Raw genomic sequence first — 17744 nt, 5'->3', positions numbered from 1 at the left:
GGTTACATGAGTAGTCTCATCTACAGGGTGTCCCGCCTGGGAGAAGCAGTTGGCAGCTGATTTCTGCTTTTAAGGAATGCAAGCATGGACCCACATCTGCAAATGTGTGGGCACCCGGACTTGGCTTTGTGACACATCCAGCAAATATGGGCCGGCCAGTCAGCTGCTGGATTCATTGTTTTTAATGTTTTAGGCCATCTGTTTTCTGTCAGGGCCCTCGCCAATGAATTACTAATTCATTAGCAAAGCATAGGCGGATGACTGTCCTCCTTATTCCTAGATTTCCCTCTGTGCTATTTGTATCTATTTGTGTTTGGCAATGGTTTCAATTAAGATGTTTACTCTGTTTTTAGCTTTATACTAATGATTACAGGCACATGTAGAACAAAAGTCATTGTGCAAAGTCATATTGTGGAAGTCGCATGTTAGTTCCCTTTTTTACCTCTAGATTGATATATGATATTTGTATTGTAATCCATTTGGTGATTTAATTGTGAGGTGCATTTCCTTGCATTTAATATACAGCAGTAGTTTGCCTGCACAGAAGGAGGACAAAGACACTGCCATTAGAAAAACAGATAAGGTATCCATAAATGCGCAAGTGCATGGCACATGCGCAAGATTACAGCGCTGCAACTGCTCGTCACAGGTCAGTGTAATGTGCATGGGAGGGGGGTGGCATTGTAATGAAGAGAGAGGGCAGGGCTCTCTTCCATGCACCACACACCCCGGAGCTTGCAAGAAATCATTAACATAAAAGATTAAAAGTGGATTTCTCAACATTTAGACCTCAACTATGAGGCATACAGGCAAGACTGTTTTTACCATTCTATTACCTGTATGCCCATAGTAATAGCTTACAAGCATCCCGGGCATGGGTGGACATACCACATGTGCAGACTTTGTGGCTGCACTGGGGCCCGGAGGTGGAGGGGGCCCCTGCAGGGTGGCTAATAATGAGGGCAATCTGGCCTGTATATCCAGCCCTGAGGCTCCGGGGGGCCCCTGGCCAGATGGCCCTCATGTGCGGTGGGCAAAGAATGATCCCAGCAGCTCCGCTGCCTACAAGAGAAAATAGCAGCGGAGCGGAGCTGCAGGGATCCGTCCTGCTTCCTGTCCGCACTTCCGCACACACAGACAGCAGCGCCGCTGGATGACGTAATCATTCAGCGGCCTGCTGTGCCACAGAGAGGAAGCTGCCGACTGTGATGATTCATTTGATGCTTCATTTGCGGGAGGGACAGGTGAGAGAGGTGTTGCAATGATGGAGGTGGTGGGGGAGAAGGCAATGATGGAGGTAGTGGAAAGGGCAATGATGGGAGTGATGGAGAGGGCAATGATGGGGTGCTAGGAGAGAAAGCAATGATGGAGGTGGTGGAAAGGGCAATAATGGGGGTGGTGGGTGTGGAGGAAATGATTGAGGTGGTGGAATGGGCAATGATGGGGTGTGGGAGGAAGACAATGAGGGGTGTGGGGGTTTGAGATGGAAGGAATGGGGGCTTATAATGGACTTAGGAACACAGGGAGGTGGAGGAAGACATTATCATCGCTTATTATGTCTAACACAGTCCCTTAGTATATAGTGTATGTACCATCCTCTAGTTATATATGGTGCCGTCCCTTATTATATAGCTTGCTCTGCTGTTATGTACAGTGCTGTCTCTTACATAGTGTATTCTTGTTAATTTTGTTGTTCATAGCTCCCTCTTTTATTACATAGTCCCCTCTCTTTTTAGATATTAAATGACTGCTGATGGAGCAACCGGTGACCAGACAACCAGTCCATCAGCTCCTCCATTAGAAAAGAAGCTTTCCCATGCTAGTGGTAAAATTTCTTTGATATTACCTGCGTTTATTTGTGAAAAAAATGGAAATTTGGCGAAAATTTTGAAAATTTTGCAATTTTCCAACTTTAAATTTTTATGCCCTTAAATCACAGAGATATGTCACGCAAAATACTTAATAAGTAACATTTCCCACATGTCTACTTTACATCAGCACAATTTTGGAACCATTTTTTTTGTTAGGGAATTATAAGGGTTAAAAGTTGACCATCAATTTCTCATTTTTACAACACCATTTTTTGTTAGGGAAAACATCACATTTGAAGTCACTTTGAGGGGTTTATATGATAGAAAATATCCAAGTATGACAGCATTCTAAAACTGCACCCCTCAAGGTGCTCAAAACCACATTCAAGAAGTTTATTAACCCTTCAGGTGTTTCACAGGAATTTTTGGAATGTTAAAAAAAAATGAATATTTAACTTTTTTTCACACAAAATTTAATTCAGCTCCAATTTGTTTTATTTTACCAAGGGTAACAGGAGACATTGGACCCCAAAACTTGTTCTGCAATTTGTCCTGAGTACGCTGATACCCCAATATGTGAGGGTAAAGCACTGTTTGGGCGCATGGCAGAGCTTGGAAGGGAAGGAGTGCCATTTGACTTTTCAATGCAAAATTTACTGGAATTGAGATGGGATGCCATGTGGCGTTTGGAGAGCCCCTGATGTGCCTAAACATTGAAACCCCCCACAAGTGACACCATTTTGCAAAGTAGACCCCCTAAAGAACTTATCTAGATGTGTGGTGAGCACTTTGACCCACCAAGTGCTTCGCAGAAGTTTATAATGTAGAGCCGTAAAAATAAAAAATCATATTTTTTCACAAAAATGATATTTTCGCCCCAAATTTTCTTTTTTCCCAAGGGTAACAGAAAAAAATTGGACCCCAAAAGTTGTTGTGCAATTTGTCCTGAGTACGCTGATACCCCATATGTGGGGGTAAACCACTGTTTGGGCGCATGGCAGAGCTCGGAAGGGAAGGAGCGCCATTTGACTTTTCAATGCAAAATTGACTGGAATTGAGATGGGACGCCATGTGGCGTTTGGAGAGCCCCTGATGTGCCTAAGCACTGAAACCCCCCACAAGTGACACCATTTTGGAAAGAAGACCCCCTAAGGAATGTATCTAGATGTGTTTTGAGAACTTTGAACCTCCAAGTGTTTCACTACAGTTTATAAGGCAGAGCCATGAAAATAATTTTTTTTCCACAAAAAATTCTTTTTTAGCCCCCAGTTTTGTATTTTCCCAAGGGTAACAGGAGAAATTGGACCCCAAAAGTTGTTGTCCAATTTGTCCTGAGTACGCTGATGCTCCATATGTGGGGGTAAACCACAGTTTGGATGCATGGCAGAGCTTGGAAGGGAAGGAGCTCCGTTTGGAATGCAGACTTAGATGGATTGGTCTGCAGGCGTCATGTTGCATTTGCAGAGCCCCTTATGCACCTAAACAGAAAAAAAACCCACAAATGACCCCATATTGGAAACTAGACCCCCCAAGGAACTTATCTAGATGTGTTGTGAAAACTTTGAACCCCCAAGTGTTTCACTACAGTTTATAACGCTGAGCCGTGAAAATAAAAAATCTTTTTTTTCCACAAAAATTATTTTTTAGCCCTCGGTTTTGTATTTTCTCAAGGGTAACAGGAGAAATTGGACCCAAAAGTTGTTTTCCAATTTGTCCTGAGTACACTGATACCCCATATGTTGGGGTAAACCCCTGTTTGGGCGCACGGGAGAGCTCGGAAGGGAAGGAGCACTGTTTTACTTTTTCAACACAGAATTGGCTGGAATTGAGATCAGACGCCATGTCTCATTTGGAGAGCCCCTGATGTGCCTAAACAGTGGAAACCCCCCAATTCTAACTGAAACCCTAACCCAAACACACCCCTAACCCTAATCCCGACCATCATCATAACCCTAACTACACCCCTAACTCCAACACACCCCTAACCCTAATCCTAACCCTAATCCCAACCATAAATGTAATCCAAAGCCTAACTTTAGCCCCAATCCTAACTTTAGCCCCAATCCTAACTTTAGCCCCAACCCTAACTTTAGCCCCAACCCTAACCCTAACCTTAATGGGAAAATGGAAATAAATACATTTTTTTAATTTTATTATTTTTCACTAACTAAGGGGGTGATGAAGGGGGGTTTTATTTCCTTTTATAGCGGGTTTTGTAGTGGATTTTTATGATTGGCAGCTGTCACACACTAAAAGATGCTTGTTATTGCAAAAAATAGTTTTTGCGTCTCCACATTTTGAGAGCTATAATTTTTCCATATTTTGGTCCACAGAGTCATGTGAGGTCTTGTTTTTTGCTGGACGAGTTGACCTTTTTATTGGTACCATTTTCGGGCATGTGACTTTTTATTCCGATTTTTGCGAGGCAGAATGACCAAAAAGCAGCTATTTACTAATTTCTTTTTTTTTTTTGGGGGGGGGGGGCGGTTATACCGTTCCACATTTGGTAAAATTGATAAAGCAGTTTTATTCTTCGGGTCAGTATGATTACAGTGATATGTCATTTATATCTTTTTTTATGTTTTGCCTCTTTTATACGATAAAAACTATTTTATAGAAAAAATATTTATTTTTGCATCGCTTTATTCTGAGGACTATAACTTTTTTATTTTTTTGCTGATGATGCTGTATGGCGGCTCATTTCTTGCTGGATAGGATGACGTCTTCAGCGGTACCCTGTTTATTTATATCCGTCATCCGTCTTTTTGATCGCATGTTATTCCACTTTTTGTTTGACGGTATGATAATACAGTGTTGTTTTTTGCCTCTTTTTTCTTTTTTACGGTGTTCACTGAAGGGGTTAACTAGTGGGACAGTTCTATAGGTCGGGTCGGTAAGGATACTAAATATGTGTACTTTTATTATTGTTGTTGTTTTTTTTATTTAGATAAAGAGATGTATTTATTGGAACAATAAATATATATATTTTTTACTTTCTAACATTGCCCGAGGGGGGACATCACAGTATAGTGTCAGATCGCTGATCTGACACTTTGCAATGCACTGTGTCAGATCAGCGATCTGACAGGCAATGCAGGGAGGCTTGCCGGTGCCTGCTCTGAGCAGGCGCTTGCAATCCACCTCCCTGCAGGACCCGGAAGGAGCCCCGCAGCCATTTTGGATCCGAGGCCTGCAGGGAGGAGACGGTCGGTTCAACACGATCACATCGCGTTGTACAAAGGGTCTCGGGGAAGGACGCAGGGAGCCCCCTCCCTGCGCGATGCTTCCCTATGCCGCCGGAACGCTGCGATCATGTTTGATTACAGTGTTCCAGGTGTTAATGTGCCGGGAGCAGTTCGTGACCACTCCTGGCACATAGTGCCGGATGTCAGCTGTAATAATCAGCTGACACCCGGAGGCGATCGGCCGCGCTCCCCCCGTGAACGTGGCCGATCGCCTATTACGTACTATCCCATACCTGGGGATTAAGTCCCAGGTCACCTCGACGGGATAGTACGCCATATGGGATTTAGGGGTTAAAGCCATATTTGGATACAAAATGATTTCGAAAACCTTAATTTTTCATACCACTGCAAATCTTCCAAGACCCGGCCGTCACTCTAAACTTTCATCTCAAACAAGGAGAAGACTGATCAGAGATGCAGCCAAGAGGCCCATGATCACTCTGGATGAACTGCAGAGATCTACAGCTGAGGTGGGACAGTCTGTCCATAGGACAAGTCAGTCGAACACTGCACAAATCTGGGCTTTATGGAAGAGTGGCAAGAAGAAAGCTATTTCTCTAGGATATCTATAAAAAGTGTTGTTTAAAGTTTGCAACAAGCCACCTGGGAGACACACCAAACATGTGGAAGAAGGTGCTCTGGTCAGATGGTGGTGGCAGCATCATGGTTTCAGCCTGTTTTTCTTCAGCAGGGACAAGGAAGATGGTTAAAATTGATGGGAAGATGGATGGAGCCAAATGCAGGACCATTCTTGAAGAAAATCTGTTGGAGTCTGCAAAAGACCTGAGACTGGGACGGAGATTTGTCTTCCAACAAGACAATGATCCCAAACAAAGCAAAATCTACAATAGAATGGTTCACAAATAAACATATCCAGGTGTTAGAATGGCCAAGTCAAAGTCCAGACCTCAATCCAATCGAGAATCTGTGGAAAGAGCTGAAAACTGCTGTTCACAAACGATCTCCATCAAACCTCACTGAGCTCGAGCTGTTTGCCAAGGAAAAATGGGCAAGAATTTCAGTCTCTCGATGTACAAAACTGATAGAGACATACCCCAAGGGACTGGCAGCTGTAATCGCAGCAAAAGGTAGCACAACAAAGTATTAAGTTAAAGGGGCCAAATAATATTGCACGCCCCACTTTTCAGTTTTTGAATTTCTACAAAAATTTAAAATAACCAATAAATTTCGGTCAACTTCACAATTGTGTTCCACTTGTTGTTTATTCTTCACCAAAAATTTACATTTGGTATCTTAATGTTTGAAGCATGATATGTGTGAAAAGGTTGAAAAGTTCCAGGGAGCCGAATACTTTCACAAGGGACTGTATATATGTAAGGGGGCCCAGACACATTTCTTGCACAGGGGCCAAAAGCTGTCGTTGTCCGCCCCTGATTCCGGGGGGCTGACAGAGTCCCTTTAAAGACTATGGACATCTTTGATATGGAAATAGTAACTTTTATGTATGTCATTGGTTAACATTAATAAAGTAGCCTTAAGTCTCAGTCTGCAATCTTCCTTTCTTTTTAAGACCTTCAGGTATGCAGATTGCTGATTAATCCAAGTTTTGGATTTTTCTGTTGTTGGTGGCTCTCTACCCAGAATGTAGTCTGGATTTGAGGTCCGTGTATCTGCAGGTTAATAGTGTTACTAGCCTTCCCGGCGCCTGCACTTAAACCTGTGCTGCCAAGATGGAATTAACTTTCTTCCCCCTTTCTAACAGTGTTCACGGGGAAGCTGCTGATTCAGTCACCTGCTGTAACCGTAACCCTGACACAGACTGTCAGCCGATCCTAATGCTGAGCCTGCTGTCAGTCAGTGCTTAGGGTGTGATTGCAGCCTATAAATAGAGGAGTGACTGAACCCTTGCTGACGCCACCCCTATGAGTGAAGCCAAAACGCTACAGAGAGAATAAAAAAGTTAATTTCCTCCTAACAACGTGCTTCTTCACAACGCTAGTAACCTGTGAATTAACCCTATACTTGCAGGACAATAGTGTATTTTCAGGTTACTGATTCCCTTTAAAGTCTATCTGAGATCCGTGAGACACAGATGGAAAATTGAAGGTACATTTTGTTTGTGTTCTGCCCATGTTTCTTCAGTTTTTCACTGATCCATTGTATAGAGTCAAAAGATAAATGAAAGCTCAGTGTACCTCCTTCACTTTACAGAAGTGGATGTGAAAAATGTAAATGCTAAGTATATGCAAATAAATAAATGACCCTTTTGAGAAAGTGGATAAAAGTAGACACTGGGAGTAGAGCGGGGACGAACAGAGAGAGATACCAGAACAAGGAGCCAAAGCCCTGATGGATTTGTTAAATTTTTGCAAAGACTTAGGCTAGTTTCACATATGCGAAAAAAACGCATAAAAACATGAACAAACGCAGTGTTTTTTTAGACACATGTGGTTTATAAAACGCTGCGTTTTCATGCTTTTCCATGCGTTTTGTCATGCGTTTGCGTTTTTTGTGTGCATGGTGGAAAATTTTACAGGAGAAAAATCTAGATAACCAGACACCGCCAATGGGACTACAGAGGGCGTGTATTATGGGATATCTATATATAGACCCTAGGACTGCTGAAATCTTAACAGTTTGCTACTGTATCCTGTGTGATGATGGATGTCCGCATGGATAGCTTTTATTTCAACCTGGATTCAAGCATCAAGCTGTTTCTTGCCTGTGTGTTTGCTTGGAAGCAACACAGAAATCGTGAAAGGCAGAGAAGGACACGGCGTAGGCGTTTTTGGCAACACCCCATTATCGAACTCTGTGAGAGCCGTGGAGCCTATCTAATGCTATATAGCGAGCTTAATGCCAACCCGGACAAATTCCCGGAATATACCAGGATGTCGCAAGACTCTTTTCGGGATTCGCTTGGTTGTGTCCAAGGAGCCATCCGGAGACAGGACACCCAGCTCCGTAGAGTGATTCCAGCAGAGGAACGTCTGCTGGTTACATTAAGGTACGTAACAATTCTAAACAAATGCCAGTCATTATTTTTGTTGGTCTGACATGTATTCTTTGTGTTTTCCTTTATGTCTTTAGCAGAACAACACCATAAATAGAATTGACTGTAATTTCTTTTTTATTTATTTTATTACAGATTTTTGGCAACCGGAGAGAGCTTATCATCCCTCCACTTCCAATACCGGCTTGGAATTTCCACCCTGTCTGGAATAGTTGTGGACACCTGCCGGGCTTTGTGGAATGTTTTCCGGGATGAATTTATACCCCTACCCACCGAGGACATGTGGATGGGAATTGCAGAGAAATTCTGGAGTGTGTGTGATTTCCCAAACTGTTTGGGTGTGGTGGATGGAAAGCATATAAGCATGATCAAACCAGCCAGAACAGGATCGGAATACTTCAACTACAAAAAATATTTTTCTGTTGTGCTCATGGCAATAGCAGATGCAGACTGTCGCTTCCTCGCTGTAGACATTGGAGCTTTTGGCCGTGGCAATGATTCCCAGACTTTCAAGAACTCTGATATGGGTGTGTATGGCAAAAATTTTAATTTTCCACGGCCACGACCTCTCCCCAACACTGAAGGCCCACCGATGCCTTTTGTTATGGTTGGGGATGAGGCCTTTCAGATGTGTGAAAACCTACTGAAGCCATATTCCAGTCGGGACTTGAACCAACTAAAAGGATCTTTAACTACAGACTGACCAGGGCCCGAAGAACAGTAGAGTGTACCTTTGGGATTCTAGTCTCAAAATGGCGCATTCTTGCAACAGCCATTAATCTAAAAATGGAGACAGTCGATGAGGTGGTCATAGCCTGTGTGGTTCTCCACAAATACATAATGGCTAAGGAGCGACCCAACATTGAACAAGTTCCAAACCCATTGCCAGAGTACCAGCATCACCCGCTGCGGTCAACTGCTGAAGTTGGCCACATGCGGGACCAATTTGCTGTCTTTTTTTAATTCTGATATTGGACTTGTGGCATGGCAGGACAATATTGTGTAAAATGTCCTGTTGGGTTTGGGTCTATACCAGTTATGTTTTAAATGTTACTAATATTTTTTGTTAATAAACTTTTTTTTGTTATCTTGACCATGTCTCCTATGTATTTCCTCTACAAACCACTTAGGTTGTTAGTGGTAAGGTTGTTGATGTCATTGCGTTCTGATTCTGTTCTGCAGTATCTACTGGATGCAGACTGAAGAGACGATGGCTGTTTAATACAAAACAGATCTATACTCATCAAGTCAGGTGTCAGAAATAATGAATTCATGATGCACATATAACATCCTCATGAATTCACTATTTCTGACACATGTCCAGGTGAATATAGATATGCCTTGTATGACCTCCATCGTCCCTTCACTTTGTGTGAAATAGATTACGTACACAGAAGAGAAAATGGAGGTTACACAAGGCAGTTCTCTACTCACCAGGTCAGGTGTCCTAACTAATGAGTTTTTGGACACATGACCTGTTGAGTATAGTTCTGCTTTGTATTATTGCCATTTTCTCTTCAGTCTGCAACACTAGTCACAGAGTAAGCAGAAGGAAGAGATTATGGAGAAAATACAAGTATAATTTTTTTTGGCCACCTCATATCTCTATACCAAACACACACAAAGCTGCAGTGTTGTATTTGCTAACTACTGGAGCTATGAGGTGGCAAAAAAATAAAGTGTGCAGCGCAGTGTTTTATTTGGCGCATGGTTTGTGTTGCCGGTGGCGAAATACACAATTAACCAAACATTTTGGGGGGCAAAAAACATTATTATTTATTTTTACTGCCTTAAAAAAGAGAGAAAATATAGCACCGCTGAAGTGCACTTACCCCTCGTGCGTGGCGAGCATCCAGATCACTGAGACTTACTCCGTCCCAAGTAGTCGGCTCATGGAGGGTGCAGCGTACAGGGAAAAAAAACAACTATGCAAATACCCGAAAAGGGAGAAAAAAGAAGAAGTAGCGCACTCCTCTTGTCCAAACAAGTCTTGATTTTTATTGGAACATCTCACAAGGACAGGCGGGTAGGAGAAAACATGCTGGAAGGTGAAGGACTACAGCTGTTTCGCGCAGCGAGCGCTTCTACAGGTCCCGATCGGATGTGAAATGTTCCAATAAAAATCAAGACTTGTTTGGACAAGAGGAGTGCGCTACTTCTTCTTTTTTCTCCCTTTTCGGGTATTTGCATAGTTGGTTATTTATTTTTACACCTAAAAAAAAATTAACTGCGCCTGCTTGGGGTAGAGTGCTGGAAACGAGGGGTATGTAGCTGTGAAGCTTGACTCACTGTGGACGACGCAGGGGTGGCAGGAGAAGGGGCAATTAAATTACTGGGGTCTGGCAGATCGGGGATGGGATTCGACGCATGAGAGAGCTGAGACACACTGGAAGGGTGAGACAAACCTGACATTACAGACACATTGGGAGGTGAGGGGGAGGAATAGAGATAGCCTGCTGTTTCTTTTTCTCTTTTTGGGATTGGCGATGCAGTCTGGGGAGCCTCGGCGGGCTCATTTCTTGCGGCCTGGTCATAGTGGCTGAACTGTCAGGGTCTTTGTCCCGCTGCTGCTGCATGGTTGCGTTTGGAGGTTGGAAGGCCATGCCAGGGTCCTGCTGCTGCATGGTTGCGGTTGGAGGTTGGAAGGCCATGCTTGGGTCCTGCTGCTGCATGATGGAGCGGAAGGCCATGCCTGGGTCCTGCTGCTGCATGGTGAAGCGGAAGGCCATGCCTGGGTCCTGCTGCATCGTGGTGGTGGAGCAGAAGGCCATGCCAGGGTCCTGCTGCTGCATGGTGGTGTCAGTGGAGGAGGTCCAAGCAGGAGCAGCAGTTGTCATGGTGGTGGCGGTGGGCTGTCCAACAGCACTCGGCATGGAGGTGGTGCTGTAGTGGTGTTTGGCAGTGCTTGGAATGGAGGTGGCCGTGCATTGGTATGCAGCAGAGGTCAGCTTTGATTTCAAGCGTGACAGTGTAGGCACAGGTGGATATGCCACCACTGCTGAAAATACCGACTCTGCTGCATAGCCTGCACGTAAGCAGCATTGCAGGCCTACATGACACTAAGCTGGAGATCAGGAGTAAGGTGTTCCGACATGCACTGTTCAATTTGATTAAAAAAATGATGTGCTGTCCTCTGGAAGTCGGACAGCCTTCCTCTGGAGGTCTGGATACGTGTATTCATATGGCTATTGGCAGTATCCAGGCGGTCACCCATCGCCTTGAGTCCATCGTGAAAACCGAGCTCAAGTGCAAAAACTCGGGCATGAGTGACCTGTCCGAGGCCCTCTGCCGCTGCCGGGAAGAGCCCAAAATAAAACGGGCAGAGGACTGGGAAAGGGGAACACCTGATGGACCAGCTTCCTGGTCTCCAGTTAGTGTGGCAGGCCCATTTGCTGCAGCGCTGCTGGATGGCTGGTCCAGGTTCGTGGCTGTCTGATGAAGGTTTTCTCCAGAACCAGGGTCAAGAGTGCTGCTCCATGTGCTGTAAAAAAAGAAAAAAAAATACCAAACATTACAAAACGCCAACTCCTGTGGAATAGAAACATACAGATTATGGCAATACAACACAACTCAATACACCAAAAAAATACTTACGTTCTCTGGGCAAGGACCAGTCTCAAAAATGCCAGAATGCGGTGGTATTTATATTTTTGGATCCTTGCTCCAGAACCACTAGGAATACTGCTCCCTTGACGAAGGTCCTTGTTGAAGCGGTCCTTCATCGAACGCCAACGTGTTTTGACTTTGAGCACTGTTGAAAAAACAAAAAATAATGGTTAGACAATGGACTTTTGGCCGTGCTCACACAACTGTGTGTGATGAGAGGAACTCCTGAGAGTTTCTCTCATCACACACAGTTGTGTGATCCCGGCCAGAGTCTCTGCTGCATCACATTGCATTGCAACACTTACAAAATGCATTTTGGACCCAAGTCAGGGCGTTGTCTTAGCCATCCCACATCGCTTTGGCCACCTAATTCCATAGCCGCCGGATCGTCACGTTGTCCGAGTGCTGCTGAACCCGGGTGTCCCACAACGGGACTCGCTCATGGACCAGGGAGATAAGGTGGTCATTTTCAATGAGGTCCTCATCCCGTTCTGGAACCTAAAAAATAAATAAAGACATTAATATTGGAGACATTAACATAAGGAAAAGAAAGGAAACAGAGGCAGAGAAATGGCATAAATATTGAAAGTCAAGAAAAAAAAGGAGTCCAGAAGAAAAATGTAAAGAAAGAGGAAAGTAAAGAAATGAAGATTCAAGAATTGTAAAGTGAGGATACAATAAACAGTCAGCCACGTATACGTACATGCTGCCAGCTTTCCACCCGACCGTGAACCCGCTGCTCCTGCTCAGCCTCTGCCGCAGTGGAAGAAGTGCTCTAAAAAAAAGGGAAAAAAATTGTCATGTGTAGATGTTACAGTGAATACTTACCAATCTGAGGAGGTGAGTACTCACTTCACTGACATGTTCGGCTTGTTCAGGCCCAGGCCTTTGCTCCTCCTCAGAAGAAGATGACATTCTGATGCATGCAGAAAGAAAGAAATGGCAGAAATTAGGACCTATAGAGACAGAAAATAGACATTGGCTAGGATATACTCACATTGTTCACAGTATAGATTCCTTCCTGTGTCTGCTCTGCTGCATCTGGAAAGCTTCTCTGTCTGCTGAGTAGTGACCTGCAACTGTCCACTCCCCCCCTTTACCACCTTGTATGTGGGGGGTGGCTAATCAGTGTCTAGACATGTTTTGCTGTGGTGCAACACATGTGTTCACAAACGCAAGCAAAAGCATGTGCTTGTGGCCGCATGCGTTCACATAGACAGCAATGTGTTTTTTTGCCGCATTCCTTCTGCTAACAAATGCATACGTTTTCCAGGCGGCAAATTGACTCCTCTAAAATTACTACATGTAGCGTTTACCGCGCGAAACCGCAGAGGACGAAATGACGCATGCGTCGTCAAATGCAGCAAAACGCAACCGATCGCAGACGCATGCGTCTCTAATGTTAAATATAGGAATACACAACGCATGCGGATAATAGCGTAAGAAACGCTGCGGATACAACCGCAAATGTGAAACCGGCCTTACAGAAACTCTTCAGCAGCAAAATAGTAGAACATTTTTTTTTTTTTAAGAATTGGCATGTAGAAAGCAAAAAAACAATAACAAAATAATTGTTGTGTAAAGGTGTACAGAACTTTTAATGCTTTTTAACCCCTTCATGACCTTGCCGTTTTTTGCAATTCTGACCAGTGTCCCTTTATGAGGTAATAACTCAGGAACGCTTCAACGGATCCTAGCGATTCTGAGATTGTTTTTTCGTGACATAGTGGGCTTCATGTTAGTGGTAAATTTAGGTCGATAATTTCTGAGTTTATTTGTGAAAAAAACGGAAATTTGGCAAAAATTTTGAAAATTTCGCAATTTTCACATTTTGAATTTTTATTCTGTTAAACCAGAGAGTTATGTGACACAAAATAGTTAATAAATAACATTTCCCACATGTCTACTTTACATCAGCACAATTTTGGAAACAATTTTTTTTTTTGCTAGGAAGTTATAAGGGTTAAAATTTGACCAGTGATTTCTCATTTTTACAACAAAATTTACAAAACCATTTTTTTTAGGGATCACCTCACATTTGAAGTCAGTTTGAGGGTTCTATATGGCTGAAAATACCCAAAAGTGACACCATTCTAAAAACTGCACCCCTCAAGGTGCTCAAAACCACATTCAAGAAGTTTATTAACCCTTCAGGTGTTTCACAGCAGCAGAAGCAACATGGAAGTAAAAAATGAACATTTAACTTTTTAGTCACAAAAATGATATTTTAGCGAAAATTTTTTTATTTTCCCAAGGGTAAAAGGAGAAACTGGACCACGGACGTTGTTGTCCAATTTGTCCTGAGTACGCTGATACCTCATATGTGGGGGTAAACCACTGTTTGGGCGCACGGCAGGGCTCGGAAGGGAAGGAGCGCCATTTGACTTTTTCAATGAAAAATTGGCTCCAATCTTTAGCGGACACCATGTCGCGTTTGGAGAGCCCCCGTGTGCCTAAACATTGGAGCTCCCCCACAAGTGACCCCATTTTGGAAACTAGACCCCCCAAGGAACTTATCTAGAAGCATAGTGAGCACTTTAAACCCCCAGGTGCTTCACAAATTGATCCGTAAAAATGAAAAAGTACTTTTTTTTCACGAAAAAATTATTTTAGCCTCAATTTTTTCATTTTCACATGGGCAACAGGATAAAATGGATCCTAAATTTTGTTGGGCAATTTCTCCTGAGTACACCAATACCTCACATGTGGGGGTAAACCACTGTTTGGGCACATGGTAAGGCTCGGAAGGGAAGGAGCGCCATTTGACTTTTTGAATGAAAAATTATCTCCATCGTTAGCGGACACCATGTCGCGTTTGGAAAGCCCCTGTGTGCCTAAACATTGGAGCTCCTCCACAAGTGACCCCATTTTGGAAAGTAGACCCCCCAAGGAACTCATCTAGAGGCATAGTGAGCACTTTAAACCCCCAGGTGCTTCACAAATTGATCCGCAAAAATGAAAAAGTACTTTTTTTTCACACAAAATTTCTTTTAGCCTCAATTCTTTCATTTTCACATAGGCAACAGGATAAAATGGATCCTAAAATTTGTTGGGCAATTTCTCCTGAGTATGCCGATACCTCATATGTGGGGGTAAACCACTGTTTGGGTGCACGGCAAGGCTCGGAAGGGGAGGCGTGCCATTTCACTTTTTGAATGGAAAATTAGCTCCAATCGTTAGCGGACACCATGTCGCGTTTGGAGAGCCCCTGCGTGCCTAAACATTGTAGCTCCCCTACAAGTGACCCCATTTTGGAAACTAGACCCCCCAAGGAACTTATCTAGATGCATAGTAAACACTTATAACCCCCAGGTGCTTCACAGAAGTTTATAACGCAGAGCCGTGAAAATAAAAAAATAATTTTTCTTTCCTCAAAAATGATTTTTAGCCCAGAATTTTTTATTTTCCCAAGGGTAATAGGAGAAATTGGACCCCAAATGTTGTTGTCCAGTTTGTCCTGAGTACGATGATACCCCATATGTGGGGGTAAACCACTGTTTGGGCGCACGGCAGGGCTCGGAAGGGAAGGCACGCCATTTGGCTTTTTGAATGGAAAATTAGCTCCAATCATTAGCGGACACCATGTCGCGTTTGGAGAGCCCCTGTGTGCCTAAACATTGGAGCTCCCGCACAAGTGGCCCCATTTTGGAAACTAGACCTCCCAAGGAACTAATCTAGATGTGTGGTGAGCACTTTGAACCCCCAAGTGCTTCACAGAAGTTTATAACGCAGAGCCATGAAAATAAAAAATAATTTTTCTTTTCTCAAAAATGATTTTTTAGCCCACAATTTTTTATTTTCCCAATGGTAATAGGAGAAATTGGACCCCAAAAGTTGTTTTCCAGTTTCTCCTGAGTACGATGATACCCCATATGTGGGGGTAAACCACTGTTTTGGCACACGTCAGGGTTCGGAAGTGAAGTAGTGACGTTTTGAAATGCAGACTTTGATGGAATGCTCTGCGGGCGTCAGGTTGCGTTTGCAGAGCCCCTGATGTGCCTAAACAGTAGGAACTCCCCACAATTGACTCCATTTTGGAAACTAGACCCCCAAGGGAACTTATCTAGATGTGTAGTGAGCACTTTGAACCCCCAAGTGCTTCACAGAAGTTTATAACGCAGAGCCGTGAAAATAAAAAATGTGTTTCCTTTCCTCAAAAATATTTTTTTAGCCCAGAATTTTTTTATTTTTGCAAGAGTAACAGGAGAAATTGGACCCCAAAAGTTGTTGTCCAGTTTCTCCTGAGTACGCTGATACCCCATATGTGGGGGTAAACCACTGTTTTGGCACACGTCGGGGTTCAGAAGGGAAGTAGTGACGTTTTGAAATGCAGACTTTGATGGAATGCTCTGCGGGCATCAGGTTGCGTTTGCAGAGCCCCTGATGTGCCTAAACAGTAGGAACTCCCCACAAGTGACTCCATTTTGGAAACTAGACCCCCAAGGGAACTTATCTAGATGTGTGGTGAGCACTTTGAACCCCCAAGTGCTTCACAGAAGTTTATAACGCAGAGCCGTGAAAATAATAAATGTGTTTCCTTTCCTCAAAAATATTTTTTTAGCCCAGAATTTTTTATTTTTGCAAGAGTAACAGGAGAAATTGGACCCCAAAAGTTGTTGTCCAGTTTCTCCTGAGTACGCTGATACCCCATATGTGGGGGTAAACCACTGTTTGGGCACACGTCAGGGCTCGGAAGGGAAGTAGTGACATTTGAAATGCAGACTTTGATGGAATGGTCTGCGGGCGTCACATTGCATTTGCAGAGCCCCTGATGTGCCTAAACAGTAGAAACACCCCACAAGTGACCCCATTTTGAAAACTAGACCCCCGAAGGAACTTATCTAGATGTGTGGTGAGCACTCTCAACCCCCAAGTGCTTCACAGAAGTTTATAACGCAGAGCCGTGAAAATAAAAAATAATTGTTCTTTCCTCAAAAATTATGTTTTAGCAAGTAATTTTTTATTTTTGCAAGGGTAACAGGAGAAATTGGACCCCAACAGTTGTTGCCCAGTTTGTCCTGAGTACGCTGGTACCCCAAATGTGGGGGTAAACCACTGTTTGGGCGCACGTCGGGGCTTGGAAGGGCGGGAGCACCATTTGACTTTTTGAACGCAAGATTGGCTGGAATCAATGGTGGCGCCATGTTGCGTTTGGAGACCCCTGATGTGCCTAAAACAGTGGAAACCCCTCAATTCTAACTTCAACACTAACCCCAACACACCCCTAATCCTAATCCCAACTGTAGCCATAACCCTAATCACAACCCTAACCCCAACACACCCCTAACCACAACCCTAACCGCAACACAACCGTAACCCTAATTCCAACCCTAATCCTAACCCTAATCCCAACCGTAACCCTAATCCCAACCCTAACCACAACTGTAACCCCAACACACCCCTAACCCTATCCGTAACCCTAACCACAAGCCTATTCTTAACCCTATTTCCAACCCTAGCCCTAATTCCAACCCTAACCCTAAGGGTATGTGCCCACGTTGCGGATTCGTGTGAGATTTTTCCGCACGATTTTTGAAAAATCTGCAGGTAAAAGGCACTGCGTTTTGCCTGCGGATTTACAGCAGATTTCCAGTGTTTTTTTGTGCGGATTTCACCTGCGGATTCCTATTGAGGAACAGGTGTAAACCGCTGCGGAATCCGCACAAAGAATTGACATGCTGCGGAAAATACAATGCAGCGTTTCTGCACGGAATTTTCCGCACCATGGGCACAGCAGATTTGGTTTTCCTTAGGTGTACATGGTACTGTAAACCTGATGGAAAACTGCTTCGAATTCGCAGCGGCCAATCCGCTGCGGATCCGCGGCCAATCCGCTGCCAATCCGCTGCGGATCCGCGGCCAATCCGCTGCCAATCCGCTGCGGATCCGCGGCCAATCCGCTGCCAATCCGCTGCGGATCCGCGGCCAATCCGCTGCCAATCCGCTGCAGATCCGCGGCCAATCCGCTGCGGATCCGCTGCCGATCCGCGGCCAATCCGCTGCAGATCCGCGGCCAATCCGCTGCGGATCCGCTGCCGATCCGCTGCGGATCCGCGGCCGATCCGCTGCCGATCCGCTGCAGATCCGCGGCCGATCCGCTGCGGATCC

The 17744-nt window shown here is 44.2% G+C and overlaps 1 protein-coding gene across 14 annotated transcripts in view; it reads left to right on the top strand.

The window, feature by feature from the left end:
• Window positions 1-17744, top strand: part of ARID1B (AT-rich interaction domain 1B) — a 1358614-nt gene that overhangs the window by 655368 nt on the left and 685502 nt on the right. The gene's annotated exons all lie outside the window — the stretch shown is intronic.

This window comes from Ranitomeya variabilis, chromosome 2 (assembly GCF_051348905.1).
Source record: "Ranitomeya variabilis isolate aRanVar5 chromosome 2, aRanVar5.hap1, whole genome shotgun sequence".
Classification (NCBI taxonomy): domain Eukaryota; kingdom Metazoa; phylum Chordata; class Amphibia; order Anura; family Dendrobatidae; genus Ranitomeya; species Ranitomeya variabilis.
Note: the sequence above shows the minus strand (reverse complement) of the source record. Positions and strands in the feature narration are given on the sequence as shown.